Source organism: Gastrolobium bilobum, unplaced genomic scaffold (genome assembly GCF_033153095.1).
Source record: "Gastrolobium bilobum isolate Gb01-03AN ecotype WA unplaced genomic scaffold, APGP_CSIRO_Gbil_v1 utg3544, whole genome shotgun sequence".
In the NCBI taxonomy this organism is placed as follows: Eukaryota; Viridiplantae; Streptophyta; class Magnoliopsida; order Fabales; family Fabaceae; genus Gastrolobium; species Gastrolobium bilobum.
This window is the reverse complement of record NW_026896201.1, coordinates 111,769-130,800: the sequence shown is the minus strand read 5'-3', so window position 1 is coordinate 130,800 and position 19,032 is coordinate 111,769. Positions and strand designations below refer to the sequence as shown.

Here is a 19,032-nt window from a genome sequence, read left to right as displayed (position 1 = left end):
CGAGTGTAAACCCTAGTAAGGAAGGTATCTTTATACCAACGAAAGTCAGCTAAGGTTCTACATTTAAGATTGGATAGGAGTTCAGCAGAACGATCTTTCCATAAAGATGGATCACCAATAAAGTGTTGGATAATGGTGAAAATTAATTGATTAACAGCATCTGGAATAGTTTTATCATCAGAGATTATTGGAATGCCATCAAGATTAATTTTAACAGCATTAAGAATTGAATTCTTTTCATCTTCAGAAAGATAATTATCCCACCAACCTTTGAGTTGACCAGAAAAGCAAGAGACAATAATATTGACAATAATTGCTTCAGAACAGTTATGAGAAGTTTGATAGGCAGTTACAACCATAGTCATATGGTGCAGAGTATTGAGTATGTTATACTCTGATTGACCATCTATGTTCCATTCATAGACGTTGTTACCATTGAAACTTTTCAAACTTGTATTCTTTTCTTCAAGTAGAAGATCAGGAGCAGTTGCCTTTTGATAATAGAGTTTGGATGGATTTCTCCAATTATTAATACCAGTTATGAGATTAATTTTAATTTCAGAATTATTTTCTGACTCAGGGGATTCATCACATTGACATAAAGTATTGATAAGCTTAGTGGACCGAGTTTCCCTTTTATGAGACTGTTGAGTCTCTTGATCAGAATGTTGAGGAGTATCAAGAATGGTTAAAGTACTTAATTTTTCATCAATTTTCTTAAGAAATTCATCCTGAGACTGAGATTGAGTAGGTTTTAACTTTGCAAATTCTTTTTTAAGTTGATCATTCATTTTGAAGGGTTTGAGCAAAGGTTTTTCTAAGATCTTAGAAGAAGATGCTGAGGATGAAGATTCAGATTTAACTGATTTGTTAAGTTTTTCACCCAAAACTTGAAGATATTTGTTGGTGTAATTAGATTGTTCAATAAAATTTTTAAAATCCATTGGAGAGATTTGTTCATTTTCATCTTTTAATTTAAAAGGTGATGCAAGAACAGATCTACTTTTGTTATCACAAACCTTTGGGAGATAGAAAGAAGTTGTGGGAGGAAATTCGGACTTAATGACTTCTCCTTTTTTCAGGTGCCAAACAGTGATGACATTAGCAGATTGTGGAGTTTTAAATGGATAATCAATGTCTTGTTGGACAAAATAAGCTTGAAACCAATCAAAGAAAGGAATGTTTAACTTTACTTTGTTAAGAAAGTTATAAAATTCTTCTTGGATTAGTTGTCTTTTAATTCTCTTATAATTTTGGAAGAACCATTCTTTTTTAGGAGACCGATCCTCAGAATTAAAGTCTTTCCTAAGGGTTTCCTTATCTATAATGAACTTAGATAACATCATAAGAATTATGCATAGAGGAATAGTTGGAGATTGAATAGATTTTGGGGATTAGATAATATTTTGTTCATTTTCTTCTTCTTTTTGGGTGTATGAAGGTTTAGGAATAGAAGAAGAGGTGTCCAATCCTTGGAGATGGAGATTGAACCTACTAGGTTCAGAGATTGTAGAGAAAGATCTCCTTGAAAAAGCTGATTGAAAATCTTCAGAACGAAAATCTTGAGTTTGAACAGACCTGGAAGAACTTGCATAACTGAAAGAGTTTCTTCTGTCGAAGGTGATTTCAACAGCACCACTTGGGAACTGCTTGATTTCTCTGAAGTTTGGAGTATCTCTAGGTTGAGCAGGTGATGCCTTTTCAAGTCTCCATTTTTCTAGTAGGACTACGTTAGTCCAACGGATGGTTTTGGGTACAGTGACATTTGCTCTAGACATGTCAGTGAGGAACAAAGTAGTTTCCCCAATTTCTTGGGGTTTAAGAACCCTATAAATGGAAGAATTCAATACTTTATATTGAATCCTAAAAAGCAAAGCTGCTGGAATAGATTCGGATTTCATGTCCAGACCACTTGTCTCAACGTTCAATGTTAAGACATCCAGGATATTTTTATCTTGAAGACTAACCATACGATTAGGATAACAATTGAAAAAGATTGGTCCATTGCTTAGGCTTGTTTCAACAGTTCCAAGTATAGAATCTATAAATTTGTTATGCCTTGTATCACGAAGGCATAGAAGAACAGAAGCATTTAGACCTTCAATTCCAAGAGGTTTAATAGCCACTTGGACACATCCGATGTGCAGATAGTTATAACTTTGTTTATGAGTTTGTATAGATGATTTTGAAAGGAGTTGAAATTCTTCAAATTCATTATTTAAAGGGATATTTCTTTCAACTGTTCTGATGATATAGTCTGATTTCCGAAAGAAGTTTCCTTCGGGTTTGTACAGTTCATTAGTTGAAATTTTGGGAATTTTCCAGTTATCCAGATCTTGATTGATATCTTCAAAGGAGATTTCTTCTTTAAAAATATTTTTTGTTTGATTTTTAACTTGATCTTTATGGATGGAAGAAGAAGATGGCTGAGATGATTTGAAAGAGAACTTAGAAGAGAAAGATTTAAACATGATAATAAAACAGATATATTTCCCAGATATCATCACCATCATTTGGATCCATAGTAATACAGAGATAGATGTAAATTAACTTTTATCAACTGAGCATTAGATTAAGACTTTAACGTAAATAAACAACAGATTGTCAGAGATTTTCTTGATCCCTTGTTCAACATCGGCAATTTTGACTTACTGCCCTTCATATAGGACTTACTGCAACAGCTGAACAAGTTCTCAAGACTTTCATTTCTTATCCTACAATCATACATGCTTCTAACACATGTTAAAATGTTAACATAAAGCTCAAATAAATAAAAGATAATTTAGATCTATCCATATATTCCTACTCATTAATCATGTCTACGATTCAAAGCTATAATACTGAAAAACTTCCGTCATACTCTCAGGAATTGCAATAAATGTACCAATTTCTCAATAATAATAATAATAATAAGGGATTAATATTTATCTTTTTAAAAAGTATAAATTCATATTATTTTAAGTAAATAAGAGAGATACATAATAAAAATCGTAGAATAAGAAAGTGACAGATTTTTTTTAATTTTAAATTTTAAATAAAAAATCCACAAAAAAAATTAAATAAAAATATCAGTTTTAACTAAAATAACCATCCTATTTTTTCTTAATAATAATAATAAAGAGAACACGTTAAAATTTCAATTAAAATCTTTTCAATATAAGAAAAAAGTGAATTCAAAGACATATGATATTTATAAATAAAATATAAAACTAATATATTCAAAACCCGGATAATATAACATATATATTTCCATTTATTTTGATGCTCGAACGCCTCAAATAAGATAAATCATCAAAGTCGTCGTGGTAGGAACAAGGAATATGTCAAAGAGCAAGACTTATATTGTCATATAGCTGTATTTACATTAATTAATCTTATCATATATAAAATGGGTGGATGTGGCAAAATGAACACCTAAACCTCATAAAAAAAAAACAAGGAATGAACTTTCTTTCATGAGATAACTATCCACCTAACACATCAACTTGACCTGCAGGCAATAGAATACTAATTAAACATAGTCCTGAGTCCTTACAAAGTTAAAAATAATGGTACGAACACCCTAGAAAAATATTTTCATATACACTCATTCATCAACACATTTCCATGGTTAAAAACTGTAGTACCCAAAAATCCCCAAAACATCATCATAGTAGCTTCAATCGCTGAAATAGCAAGCCAATATGATGAGATGAAATGGCTGAAATTGCAGTATCTTTTGTTGTGGAGCAATTGTGCCAACTTCGAGTAGAAGAAGGGAATTTGCTCAGAGGGGTCTCAAAAGATTTCACATACATCAAAGATGAACTTGAGAGCATCCAAGCCTTCTTGAAGGATGCAGACAGAAGAGCTAGAGATGAAGGAGACACCAATGAAGGAATAAAAACATGGGTGAAGCAGCTTAGAGAAGCATCTTTTCACATAGAAGATTTCATTGATGAATACATCATGTATGTGGCCCAGAGAACCTATCATCATGGATGGTTAGCCTCACACCAAAAGATTGTTAACATGATCAAAAATTTGAAGCATCGTCATAGGGTAGCATCTGAGATTCAAGACATCAAATTATCTGTTAATGGAATCAAAGAAAGAAGTAAAAGGAAAAGGTGGGATTTTCAGTCTTCACTTGAACAAGGATCAAGCAGCTCTAGAGCGACAAAAGATGTCAACTGGGGTGATCCTAGAATGGCCTCCCATTTCATTGAAGAAACTGAAGTTATTGGTTTTGAATCCCCCATTGAAGAGTTGATCGGTTGCTTAGTGATGGGATCTGATGAACGCACCTTGGTTTCTGTGGTAGGAATGGGAGGACTTGGAAAAACCACTCTTGCCAAACAAGTTTCTGACAACCAGAAGGTGAAAAAGCACTTTGATTATCGTACTCTAATCACAGTTTCTCAATCATACACTGTGAAAGGGTTATTCATAGATATGGTAAAGAAATTTTGTAGAGAGACTAAAGAGCCTCTTCCAAAGGGTCTGTACCAGATGGATGAGATCACATTGATTAGAGAAGTGAGGCAATGTTTTCAGTCAAGGAGGTATTTGGTTTTGTTTGATGATGTTTGGAAAGAAGATTTTTGTGATGAGATTGAGCATGCCATGCCTAATAATAACAGGGGAAGTAGAATCATAGTCACCACAAGAATGATTCAAGTTGCGGAATTTTTTAAGAAATCTTTCCCAGTTCATATTCACCAGCTACAACTTTTGCCTCCAAACAAAGCATGGGAACTCTTTTGCAAGAAGGCATTTAGATCTGAGCCTGGATGGATTTGTCCAACAGAGCTTGAAGAGATGTCAAATGAAATTGTTCAAAAATGTGGAGGGTTACCACTAGCAATTGTTGCCATTGGTGGTCTTTTGTCAACAAAAGCTAAATCCATGTTTGAATGGAGAAAGGTGAGTCAAAATCTGAGATTGGAGTTAGAGCGTAATGCACATCTAACTAGTATTACAAGGATTTTATCTCTTAGTTATGATGATTTGCCTTACAATTTGAAATCATGCATGTTGTACTTTGCTATATACCCTGAGGATTACTCCATAAATCGTAAGAGACTCACAAGGCAATGGATGGCTGAAGGGTTTGTTAAACATGAGGAGAAAAGAACTTTGGAGGATGTTGCTGAAGAGTACTTGGTAGAGCTGATACAGAGAAGTTTGGTTCAAGTCTCCAAAACTTGGCTTTGATGGCAAAGTTAAAAGCTGTCAAGTGCATGATTTATTACGTGAAATAATCATTGCAAAAATGAAAGATTTAAGCTTTTGCCATTTATTGCATGAAGATGATGAACCAGACACAGTTGGGATAACCAGACGCTTTTCTATAGCAACTAGTTCCAGCAATGTGATGCAAAGCACTAGTAACTCAGGGATTCGTGCTATTTTTCTTTTTGACAAAGGTGAATTACATGAAGATATTGTGAGTAGATTATTTGCCAAGTTCAAGCTTTTGAAAGTACTTGATTTTGAAAGTGCTTTGCTCAATTCTGTTCCTGATGATTTGGGAAATCTTTTTCACCTAAGGTACCTAAACTTGAGTCATACAAAAGTAAAGGTTCTTCCCGAATCCGTTGGTAAGCTTCTGAACTTAGAAACTCTGGATCTAAGACAAACGCATGTGCATGAGCTACCAAGGGAGATAAACAATCTCACAAAGCTGCGACTTCTTCCAGTTTACTACAGAAAATATGAAGGGCATTATTCAATGTTGAACTTTACAACCGGGGTGCAAATGCAAGAAGGTATTGGAAGCTTGAAATCCTTACAAAAGCTTTACTTTCTTGAGGCAGATCATGGTGGAGAAGACCTTATGGAAGAGCTCAAAAAGTTGAAACAGTTAAGGAAGCTAGGCATAAGGCGCGTGAAGAGAGGATATGGGAAGATGAGGAAAATGATGCGGATGAAGAAGAGACCGAGATGGCGGCATCCGCGGAGGAGATTGACGTGTCGGAACGCGTAAGAGATGACTCGGAGAAGAAGACGATGGAGATGACTGCGGCCAAAGGAGCCGAGATAGAAGAGGAGGAGAACAAGGGAGCCGAGATAGAAGAGGAGGAGAACGAAGGAGCTGAGATAGAAGATGAGGAGAACAAAGGAGCCGAGATCGAAGCGGAGAAGGACGGGAATGACGAGTCCATTGTCGAGGTAGAAGACTTCGTGGAACCTGAGTGTCTGGAGACAGAGTCGAAAATCGGAAAGGAGATTGAGAAGCCGAGTTGCTTGATGGAGACCGGCATGGAGGAGACCGCGAATCCGAGTTCCGTGTTGATAACCGGGATGGGGGAGATCTTGGCTAAATCACCGAGTTCATGTTTTGGAGAAGAGCTCGACACCGGCGTGATGAGGTTGATGTCGGAGACCGACATAGACGCGGTTCGGGTTGGAAGTCAGAAGTCAGAGACTGCATTGAATTCATGGTGGAAGTGGAAGATGTCGACACCACCGAAAAAAGACCATTTCCTTGGAGGACAGTTGTCTGAGATTCCATTGATGAGGCGCGTGGAAGCTGTTCTCGATGAAGAAGAACCCGGCGATGAAGAAACTGAGAGCGAAAAAATGGAAGGTGCATTTGAAGAAAAGGATGTGGTCTTGAAGAGAAAAAGAGATTTTGTTGACAATACCAATGATGCAGAAATTGGGATTGGACGAGGAAATAAAATTGTGAAAGCAACTGATGAAGTGGCGAATGAAACTAAGAAGAATTTGGGTGACGAGAAACTTGCAGGTGAAGAAGATACAGCGAACGGAAACAAGGAAAGTCCTGCTAATGAAACTGAAAATATCAAATTGAAGAAGCCACCGGATAAAATAAAATATGTTCAGAAAAATAATTGCAGGGGAGATATCAAATTGAAAATAACTGCTAATGAAACTGAAAATATCAAATTGAAGAAGCCACCGGATAAAATAAAATATGTTCAGAAAAATAATTGCAGGGGAGATATTTTTTTGAGTTAATTAAGTTGGGAGGTGTTAGATGCTTTTTGTCAGTGATCAAAATTGAAGAAAACAGGCGCGATCAGAAAGTTGAAGAAAAGATCAAGAGAAAAAAAAAGAGAGCAAGAAAGCAAGAATAGAAAAGTTTTTTTGTAGATACACAAGTATGGTTGTCTCTTGTATCTCTGTGGATATTCATTTCTAACAAATTGGTATCAGAGCTTGGGCTATGGAGGAAAAGAACGAGATGGAAGTGCCACTCTTTTATGGAGATAAAGATGAAGCATTGGTCTTCTTACTTTGTCTAAAAGAATATTTTCGGAGAGAAAAAACATTTGAAGAGGACAAATGGCATGAAGCTTTAAGTAGATTCAGAGGAAGCGCAATCAAATGGTTCCGTACATGGGACTGCCGCGATTTTAATAACATGTGGAAGAATTTTCAAATAGCCTTTATAGCGAAATATCTACCTGGACGGTTTGATTTGATTGATGAAGAAGAAGATGAAATCATCAATGATGAAGATGAGGAGAATCTTGCGGATGAAGAAGAGACCGAGATGGCGGAGTCCGAGGTTGCCAACGGCAATGTATCCGCGGAGAAGATCGACGCGTTGGAGCGTGAGAGAGATGAATCAGAGAAAAAGACGTTGACTGCGGCTATGAGAGCCGAGATCGAAGACGCTGAGAGCGGCGAGTCAATTCAGAAGACGGATAGAGAGGATAAGGAAGAAGACGAGATGTCGAAGGAGCTTGAGAAGCCAGCAAAGGAACGAGAAGCGTGGAATCCGAGGTGCTTGATGGAGACCGGCTTGGAGGAGACTGCGAATCCGAGTCTCATGTTGATAACCGGGATGGGGGAGATCCCAGCTAAATCACCGAGTTCATGTTTTGGAAGAGACTTCGACCCCGGCGTGACGAGGTCGACGTCGACGACCGGCATAGGTCGCTGGTCCGAGATGCCATTGAGGAGGTGCGAGGAAGACGACAATGAAGGAGCCGAGAACGGCGAAAAAATGGAAGGTGCATTTGAAGAAAATGATGTGGTCTTGAAGAGAAAAAGAGGTTTTGTTGACAATACCAATGATGCAAAAATTGGGATTGGACGAGGAAATAAAATTGTGAAAGCAACTGATGAAGTGACGAATGAAACTGAGAAGAATTTGGGTGACGAGAAACTTACAGGTGAAGAAGATGCCTTGAATGGAATCAAGAAAAGTCCTGACGATGACATGGAGTGGTATCTTGACACGGGTGCGAGCAACCACATGTGCGGACATAAACACTTCTTCAAGGAGATGATAAAAGTGGAAATCAGACATGTTTCGTTCGGGGATGCCTCAAAGGTTGAGGTAAAAGGCCGAGGTACGATCTGTTTCCTACAAAAGGACGGGTTAATTGGCTCAATTCGAGATGTGGTTATTTGTTATAATTGAATATCCACACAGATGCAAGAGACAACCATACTTGTGTATCTAGAAAAAAACTTTTCTTTTCTATTCTTGCTTTCTTGCTCTTTCTCTTTTTCTCTTGATCTCTTGATCTACATTTCATACAAACTATCAAAGGCTATTTATAAGCTATAAAACTGACCAACATAACTCCACACATAACACCCTCATTACTTTATAACTGACATAACTGACTCATTAATATTCTAACTGACACAAAAAACTAAATAACCAAAACTGCTAAAAAACGGACATTTAAAATTTATCCCAACAAAATTCCCCCATAAATTTTAAATTCTTCTTTCTGTCTTCGCGTTGCTTCTGCTTTTCTTCAACTTTCTGATCGCGCCTATTTTCTTCAATCTTGATCACTGACAAAAAACATCTAACACCTTCCAACTTAATTAACTCAAAAAAAATATCTCCCCTGCAATTATTTTTCTGAACATATTTTATTTTATCCGGTGGCTTCTTCAATTTGATATTTTCAGTTTCATTAGCAGGACTTTCCTTGTTTCCGTTCGCTGTATCTTCTTCACCTGCAAGTTTCTCGTCACCCAAATTCTTCTTAGTTTCATTCGCCACTTCATCAGTTGCTTTCACAATTTTATTTCCTCGTCCAATCCCAATTTCTGCATCATTGGTATTGTCAACAAAACCTCTTTTTCTCTCAAGACCACATCCTTTTCTTCAAATGCACCTTCCATTTTTTCGCTCTCAGTTTCTTCATCGCCGGGTTCTTCTTCATCGAGAACAGCTTCCACGCGCCTCATCAATGGAATCTCAGACAACTGTCCTCCAAGGAAATGGTCTTTTTTCGGTGGTGTCGACATCTTCCACTTCCACCACGAATTCAATGCAGTCTCCGACTTCTGACTTCCAACCCGAACCGCGTCTATGTCGGTCTCCGACATCAACCTCATCACGCCGGGGTCGAGCTCTTCTCCAAAACATGAACTCGGTGATTTAGCCAAGATCTCCCCCATCCCGGTTATCAACACGGAACTCGGATTCGCGGTCTCCTCCATGCCGGTCTCCATCAAGCAACTCGGCTTCTCAATCTCCTTTCCGATTTTCGACTCTGTCTCCAGACACTCAGGTTCCACGAAGTCTTCTACCTCGACAATGGACTCGTCATTCCCGTCCTTCTCCGCTTCGATCTCGGCTCCTTCGTTCTCCTCATCTTCTATCTCAGCTCCTTCGTTCTCCTCCTCTTCTATCTCGGCTCCCTTGTTCTCCTCCTCTTCTATCTCGGCTTCTTCGGCCGCAGTCATCTCCATCGTCTTCTTCTCCGAGTCGTCTCTTACGCGTTCCGACACGTCAATCTCCTCCGCGGATGCCGCCATCTCGGTCTCTTCTTCATCCGCATCATTTTCCTCATCTTCATCATCATCATTGAAGATTTCATCTTCTTCATTAATCAGATCAAAACGTCCAGGCAAGTATTTTGTTACGAAGGCCATTAGAAAATCCTTCCACATATCATTAAAGTCGCGGCAGTTCCATGTACGGAACCATTTGATTGCGCTTCCTCTGAGTCTTGTCATGGCTACCTGCCATTTGTTCTCCGTCCAGATTTTTTCTTTCCGAAAATGTTCCTTCAAACATAGAAGCCAATCTAATGCTTCATTCTTATCTCCACGGAAGAGTGGCACTTTCATCTCGTTCTTTTCCTCCATAGCCCAAGCTCTGATACCAATTTGTTAGAATTGAATATCCACACAGATGCAAGAGACAACCATACTTGTTTATCTAGAAAAAAACTTTTCTTTTCTATTCTTGCTTTCTTGCTCTTTCTCTTTTTCTCTTGATCTCTTGATCTACATTTCATACAAACTATCAAAGGCTATTTATAAGCTATAAAACTGACCAACATAACTCCACACATAACACCCTCATTACTTTATAACTGACATAACTGACTCATTAATACTCTAACTGACACAAAAAACTAAATAACCAAAACTGCTAAAAAACGGACATTTAAAATTTATCCCAACAGAATGTACTATGTGCTGCAATAGAAGAGATGAAACAACTAGAATCTCTCAATGTTAGTGCTATTGCTGAGGATGAAATCATTGACATGAACTTAAAGTCAGCTCCAACCCAACTTCGAGTACTTAATTTGAAAGCTCGACTAACGAAGTTGCCTGATTGGATTCCAAAACTTGAGTATCTTGTTAAGCTAAGGCTAGGGTTATCCAAGTTAGAAGGTGATCCACTAGACTCACTCAAAAACTTGCCAAATCTGTTGCGGCTCAATATGTGGGATGATGCTTATGGTGGTGAAAGTTTGCATTTTCAAGGAGGAGGATTTCCAAAGCTGAAGGAATTGGATCTCACTCGATTAAATAGACTAAGTTATATCTGTATTGATGAAGGAGCTTTGCTTTGTCTTGAACACTTTCGATTTAACAATAACCCACAATTGAAGGTGGTGCCCCATGACCTGAAACACTTGGAGAAACTTCAATTTCTTGGCTTTGCTGATATGCCAAATGAGTTAGTTGAAAGCATTGATCCAGACAGAGGTGGAGAAAGCTATTGGATTATCAAGCATATTCCCTTTGTACAAATTCGTAATATTGTGGGAAAGGGGTTTCATGACTATGAGTTAAGGCGCATTCCCACGTCAGCCAATGTCTGAAATATGAAAGGTACTCTTTCCTATTACCATATAATGTTGCTCTTGTGAATGCTTGAAATTACAATGCCATTATCACCCATGTATGGGAGTGGCTATATTTCTTAATTCTGTTCATGCTATCTATTATGTTTGTATTAAATTCTAATTGTTTTTTCATGTACACTTAATGTTTGTTGTTTGCTAACTTTTAATAAGCACTCTTTAACAAACCATTAACAAGGATTTTATTCAGCATTCAAAAGTTAAGTCCGACCCATTTGCTTGTATATTTATATCTACTCTATCGTGATTGTTTCTTGTTTCTATGTTGACAGAGATTCACGTTCTTCATATTGCAGCTCACAAAACTGATGCACTTTGTCTCTTCATTCCTTTTGTGGCACTTGAATCCCCAAATAGAATATTTCCTTGATCTCATCCTGATTTAATTGTGAATTTTGTTATTATTTTCTTCTATCGTATAAATAGGGATCGGCCCCTTCAAGTTATACAAGTCTTTTTTTTGTGGTAGACAATATAAGTCTTTAATTATATGTATCATTTCTGTTCTTTTGATCATATGAATAATTATAATTTACAACAAATATTACACATAGAATTTTGCCTGTTTTCAAAATTTCCTACCTCCACAGTTATAATTAGGGCACTACAAAGAAAATTGATAATAGATAATCATTTTACCTACCGTCGGGAGAAATCTAATGTAATATGTGGCTCCACACTACATTTAAGATAAAATCTTAAGGTATTAATTACTTTACCATTTAATACAAAAGCATCAGGAAACAATAATATAGTTTTTTTTAGACAATGAGATATGAAGCTCTACGTAGATGAAATTTTGTTGATGAGATGTGATTAGATTTTTTCTTGGGTTTAGTTAACAGGTCTTGGGTTTAGAAATTTGTGGGCTATGATTGAGAAAAGACCTAAGTAGATAGAGGGAAATTAATATATTGGATCGATTTGGATTGGATCGGTTTTCATCTACCAATCCGAAAACCAATCCAATCCAATTAAAATTTGCGGTTTTTTTCGATTTTCGATTTATTCAGTTATCGATTTTTCGGTTCGGTTACCGCAGTTTGAATCGGTTTGGATCGGTTGATGAACACCCCTATAAGCAAGTGCAAATTAAAGGGGATATGGACTATACTGTCCCTTTTTTTTAAATATAATATATCTAAATGTCACGGAGTCGAAAAAAATTTTCAAATTGCCATGGCACCATAGTTGCTGAGGTAGTCAGCTACTATGGACGAGACAAGTGTTACTTCCTCAGCGGCTGGAAATCAAAGTAATTTTCTTATTTAGCGACTCTGGATTGAATGAGTTGCGTGTCTAACCGCTGGGGACATGACACGTGTCTAGTCCATAGTAGCTGACTATTTTAGAGACTATGGTATAGTGTCAATTTGGAAAAAAAATTCAATTCTGTAACATTTAGGTATATTATATTAAAAAAGGGCTAGTACGGTGAATGTCCCCAAATTAAAAAAAATTCTATTATTAGGGCCTGTTTGGTGTAACATATAAGGCATGATAGTATAAGCTTATACTATACGTTATGACATTTTCAGTTGTTTGGTGTGACCATCGTATAGTATAAGTTTATACAGCATAATTCCTTAATACATCAAAACGATGTATAACTTAATACGGCTAAGGGTGAGGGATAAGGCTTGATAAGAGATTGATGTATTAACATCGTTGATCAATGTAATTCTCAAAAATTAATATATTATTTTAATATTAATCTATTAAAATAAAAATTAATTTTTCAATATATAAATTTTTAAAATATTGAATATTTTTATTTTTATAAAAATTAATTTATATTTTGGACACACTGATAAATAAATTTTTATAAAAATTAATATCATATAACATTTTTTGAAGAATTATATAAATTCTTTGTTAATGGATGTTTTTATTAAAAATATTTAATCTTATCACATATAGTATTATACAATACATTACCAAATACTAGATGATATTATCTTATACAATATATTATTTTATACAATACCGTGCTAAACGCTGGATAGTATTAAAATTCAATCAGGTCTTATACAATCAGGCCTTATACTATCAGATCTTATACTATCAGGCCTTATCTTATACTATGCACCAAACATGCCCTTAAGGGGCAACCAACCACTGGAACTAGGGGTGTTCGCGGTCTGGATTGGATTGGTTTTGAAGCAAAAAACCATCTGATCCAATTCCTTCAGTTTGGTCATTACATCATTCGATCAGTTTGAAATTTTTTTCAAATCCGATCCAATTTTTTTCGGTTTGGATTGGATCGGTTTTCAGTTTTTTGAAAAGTCAAAAAAACAAAATTTATAAGAATTATTTTTAGAAAAAATGAGGATGTTTCAAAACATTTCAAACGTACTTAACTGATTAACATAGTACCAAAGGATCTAATGTTAAAAAGAGCAAATTATTTTAGATAAATAAATGACAAAAGGTGGTAAAAAAATCCAACTTTGATTTAAAGAGTAATATGAGAACGTGAGAAGGTCTCCTTATTAATATAAAGAAAAAACAATACATTAAAATTCAGAGTACAAAACAAATTGTGAAGCCACTGAACAATGCTTTCCTATTAATCAGAAAAATAAGGTGAGACTAATTCTTCTTCTTTTAGTAACAAACGAAAGTTCATAATACAACATAAACATCAATGAAAAATTATTCAACAGCGAATTGAAAATGGATTGTATGATAACCTTGAATAGAAATCATACAGTTTAGCAGTAGAAATGGCAGGCTGTTTCACTGAACCAGACGTATCTGATAAATTTGCTGAACGTGAGAGAGACCAAACTCAAGGAGATACTAAAAATATATGGATGAAATACTGATTCCTAATACTAAAATCCTCTAAAACTTTTCCATCTGAATAGAAAGAATGAACCATAAATATCAATTAGTTTGCCTTTGACCAACTCACTGACTATTAATTATCAAGGTTATCAAATCGAAATTCATATCGTGGAAGAAACTAATATTTGAATTGTGCATTATAAATTGTATTGAAGACAATCAAAAATATATCATATAAATACTCGATAATTTTAAGCTAGAAATTAACAATATCACTTCATCAGTCTTACAAAATAACTGCAGTGCGAGGAGGGGACGTAGCTGCTGCCTGCTGGCGATGAGCTGTGCGAGGAGATTGCCACGAATGGGAATGGGTTTTAGGGTTTCGACAAGAACTTGAAGCTTCTTGCGTGACTTCCTCTCTTGCGTTTCACTTCGGTTTAGATTAGGTTTAGATTTTTTTTTGCGTTTCACTTCAAAGTTGATGGGCTAATGGGTGGGTTTATAACTCTGGGCTATTATTTGGGATAGGCCCAATTTGGTAGAAAATAAGTTTGGATCGGTTTGGATTGGATCGGTTTTCAATATCCAAACCGAAAACCGATCCAATCCAGTAAATATTTGCAGGTTTTTTCGGTTTTCGATTTTTCAATTTTCGATTATTTCAATTTTCGATTTTTCAGTTCAAATTTTGCGGTTTAGATCGATTTATGAACATCCCTAGCTGGTACTGGAACTCAACTGGGCTACTCATTAACAAGAGTTAAAACCTGGTGCACAGGTTGCACTAATGGATTTTTAAGCCATATTCCACCACATGTTAATAATCTGTTTGTGCAACCGACGAGACAATCAGTAATGCCACCAACTCTTTGGCAACAACTTTGATAACTCCGCCTACAGATCTTGCACGAACTCACTCGTTAACGCTCGCTTATTTAAGATGTTCAAATGGATTGGATTTCGTAGACTATCCCGCAAAATCTTAAATTTAACCATAATTTTTTAGAATTTTAGTGTGATAGGCGCTTTTTTAGCTCTAATCCCCAAAATCTTATAATTTAGTGGCTTGGTTAAGGTTTATCTTTAGGCCAAATTTTTTTCTTCATAAAAATTATTATTATTATTATTAAAAAAATAAAAAAATATATAAAACACATATAAATTTAAATATTTTAAAATATAAAATAAATTATAAACATAATATAAGAAAAAATAATATTTTCAGAAATGATAATATATTTTAGCAGAGAACTTCATCGGCACATTAGTAAAAAATAAAAATTTTATTGACATTCAAGTATATTATATATCCAAATTTGCCCTAAAACATATTCTATACAGTGCACGGTGCACCCTTGTAGTTTTGTGGATAATAGTAAGCAAAACAGCTTTTCTAACTATGCTAACTGAAAAAAAAAATCAATTGTTTAACTTTCAAATATATAGCATAATAAGAATAATGATTCAATACAAGTATTAAGATCATATTTTCATGGCTCCTTTTGGTTTTCCACTAGTTGATGTCAGAAATGGTGTTGTTATGACTCCTAATGAGAAAACTTTTATTTGATAGCATTCTTTAACCACGAAATTTAGCAAAGATAGTAAAATTAAATTTTCACCTATATTAAAATGTTGATTACATTTTTACTTGTATACTTGTGTACAGATATTATTTTATTAAAAAAATAAATTATGAAAAATTTATATTTTTTATAGAATATTTTATGAAAGTGTTAAATATTTATTTAATAAAATAACTTTGGATGTATTAAATATGATATAAAAAATTGTTGAAATTATAATTACAAAATAAAATGCTAAAATGAAAAAAAAAATTATACGAGTTTCAAGTCGATCCAAAAAGGTCAGTTACCATATGAAAATAAATTAAAATGACAATATTATTTTCAACTTGACTATTATAAATTTGAGGAGAGTTATATTGACAAAGTTTTATTTTTTATAAACTTACAAACTACACTATGTCTTACCAATAAGACTTCACTCAAGAGTTGAAAGAAGTCGATCTTACCGGTAAGACATAGTATAGTTTGTAAGATTTTGTAAACAAAAAGTTTATAAATATAACTTTTTCCTATAAATTTATAATAAATTAATTAAGTCATATAGATACTAACTTTTATATGTAAGTTTTTTTTATTTCAAGGGACAGAATATACTTACCACTAAAAAATTTATCACTCTTACAACCAATTTAACTACCGTTGATTTCCGTCAATCTAACGGTTATAATTTATTGGGAATTAATAATTAATTAATAAATGTGATATAATATATGTTATTAATTTCTAATAAATTATAACCGTTAGATTGACGAAAATCAATTGCAATTAAATTGATTATAAGATTGGTAAACTTTTTTATGGTAAGTGGATCCATTCCCTAATATAATATTAATAGTATATTTGAATCGATTTATTTTATATTTAATTTTCTCAGTAAAAGTTATACAAATATTTTGTAAAAATTTATCTCAAACATATATTAGATATTTAAATTTTAATTTAAAAGAAATAGTTATAAAATAAAATTTAAAACACGGACAATATAACTAATTCAAATTCTTCGTTGCTTCAATATATTATTCAATATATGATGGTTGAATGCCACAGACAAGATATACATTGCAGTCGTAGTGCAATCGTGCTTTAAGAAATAATTCAAAGAACAAATATTTTTTCAATTGGATAGCTGTGACTTACTTTTTTTTTTTTTTTTATCTAATTTCTTATTTTTCTCATTAAAATAATAAAAGCTAAGAAAAAAACAAGGGAACAAGTCTACCTAACAAAATGAAGTGTGGCTTACCTTTTTATATCTAATTTCATATTTTTTTATTAAAATAAAGAAAGCTCAAAAACAAAAAACGAAAAAGACGAAAAAAAGGAGAACATATTTGATTTTCAGAAAATATTTAGGCCACTTTTTTTATAATCATCATCATTCAATGAAAAAGAAGAAAGAGAAAAAAAAAAAAACTCTAAACTTAATTATTTAGGAAAAAATTTATGGTGTCCTTCAATTGAAATTTTCTTATTATATTTTTTTATCTTCTCTAATCAGCTTTTTCTCTCTTTTTTATTTTTCTGCCCCATTGAATATTATGTGCTACTGAACATTAAATATGCTCTTATTATTTAGATGCCTCCGTAAGAGTAACAGACCAACTTGATATGCATTCAGTGAAATATAATACAATATTGATCGAAGAAAGTTGAAGATAATGGCACGCATACCTTAGAAAAACATTTTCTTTTACACTAATTCATAACACATTTCCGCGATTCAAATTAAGGTTCGCTTTTTCTACAGGGTAAGTTATCTGTAGTAAGTTCAATATGATGTTGTTTTGGATAAAAATTATGGTATTTTTATAATTTTAATTTGTTTCAGAATTATAATAGTATTTATATTTATAATTTTTTAAAATTTCAATACCAAAACGACATCGTTTTGAAAATAAATGCAGATAACTGCAAAAATATTTTTCCCTTCAAATTATAGTACCCAAAAATCAGTAAGAGAAAATAAAATAAAATATTTCTGTTTTAATAAAAATTACAAAAATATAACTGTTTTGAACCAATTTATAAATCTACTGCATTCATTCACGTTCAATTTGGGTTAAACCTTTCACGCCTAGCCCAGACACGAATTCTAAGCCTTTCACACCCTATTTAAGGGTGTGTGACCCTTTGTGCCTCGTGTAGGCGCGAATGAATTGGCCTATAAATATGTAACGTCCGACTGCTTCAAGAATCAATGATTACCTCACATACTAACATAAGATTTTTCAGTGTGCTTTTTCCTCACTCGTAAACTTATTGGAAAACTTTCCAATATGTCACCCATCCCAGAATTGGTGCAAGTCAAGCACGCTTAACTATATGGAGTTCTTCTGTTCCAGGCTACCGAAAAGTAAATGCATCTTGTTAGTATAAGTAGTATCAATTAATTCTTATAAGCTATCCCCAACTGTGCAGTCTCATACTTGTACAGTCTTTGAAATCTCTCTCTTTCGGGTGTCAATTCAATTCATTCATGTAATCCTCTGCTGGAAGCCTGTTATGAGTCGTTCTTTGTCCGTGTCCTTTATCACCGGTGATCACTCCTTGTAACGCCCCGTTCTAGAACCGGTTTGTTAACATCGCATTATGATATTAAGCGCAGTTACAATCACATGGGTTCAATTAAAATCCGGATAAATTTTTCATTTTAAAACGTACCGAACTTATAATACCCCATTTCGTGATCATAACCAAATTACCTTGCGGAAACAGATAAATTAAGCTTAACATCATGTTCATTTTCCATTTTTAAACCTTTAATTTACTTCTTGTTTAGTTCAATACTCCTACTATATTGTAGGTTTCTTCATTAGCTACCTGTGGCTTCAAACCGTGCTCAAATCGGAGCACTGTAGCCCAAGTTAGGACAATTTGGAGCAACACAAGAGAGTGTTGGTCACAGGCCCAGCGCGCTTCAGCGCGCTACCGGGCGCTCAAGCGCGCGCTATCGGGCGCTAAAGCCTCCACCTGGGCGCTTAAGCGCACGGAGGCAGGAAGCATCAGGTATTTCAATGTGAATGGGCGCTTAAGCGCGCATCAGGGCGCTCAAGCGCGCAACCCTGGGCGCTTAAGCCCCACAATGGGCGCTAAAACGCGAGGGGACAGTAAGCATCCCATCTTTCTGCAGCAGAGGGCGCTTAAGCGCGAGCCAGGGCGCTCCAGCGCGCAATCCTGGGCGCTTAAGCCCCCACTTGGGCGCTCCAGCGCGAGGAGGCAGAATGCATTGGCACTCGCAGGGGCAGCAGGGCGCTTGGGCGCGCTCCTGGGCGCTTCAGCGCGCTGCCAGGGAATTCTAATTCCCACATTTTTCAACTCCAATCCTAGGGGAAGGTGCATCCCCATTACCAACCCCAATTGTCTATGCCCCCAAACTAAATCCTAGCACTCATCCAACCTCTACTCATGAGATTTAGCTAGAATTTGGGCAGCATGACCTTTGTTTTCTCATCGTTTACCAATTTAAACAAAGGGTACCTAATTGATTTTCAGCCCAACCAATTCAACAACTCAATACATCACAAGCATGCATATATTGAATCTCAAAGAGACATCGTTTA

At 35.1% G+C, this 19,032-nt stretch overlaps 1 pseudogene; it reads left to right on the top strand.

The window, feature by feature from the left end:
• The first annotated feature begins 3,632 nt into the window (after positions 1-3,632).
• LOC133298230 (disease resistance protein RPM1-like) lies at positions 3,633-11,465 on the top strand (annotated as a pseudogene).
• Positions 11,466-19,032: the final 7,567 nt, after the last annotated feature.